This window comes from Rhinopithecus bieti, unplaced genomic scaffold (assembly GCF_001698545.2).
Source record: "Rhinopithecus bieti isolate Rb0 unplaced genomic scaffold, ASM169854v2 scaffold_1014, whole genome shotgun sequence".
Taxonomy (NCBI): domain Eukaryota; kingdom Metazoa; phylum Chordata; class Mammalia; order Primates; family Cercopithecidae; genus Rhinopithecus; species Rhinopithecus bieti.
The window spans coordinates 783,198-783,412 of record NW_016803499.1 but is presented as its reverse complement, the minus strand read 5'-3'; positions in this window follow the sequence as shown (position 1 = coordinate 783,412).

The window sequence follows — 215 nt, the reverse complement described above, 5'->3', positions numbered from 1 at the left end:
AAAAAAAGAAAAAAGAAAAAAAAAGTGAAATTTATTTTTAGAAATTCCAAAGGCAACATTTTATTTATTTTATATATTTATTTATTATATAGAGTTTATTTTTAATGAAACATGTACAGGCCAGATAGGCATTTTGGAAGCTTTAGGCTCTGTAAGCATTAAATGGCAAAGTCTGCTATGAACCTGTGGTAAATTCATGCAAGTAGATATAATGG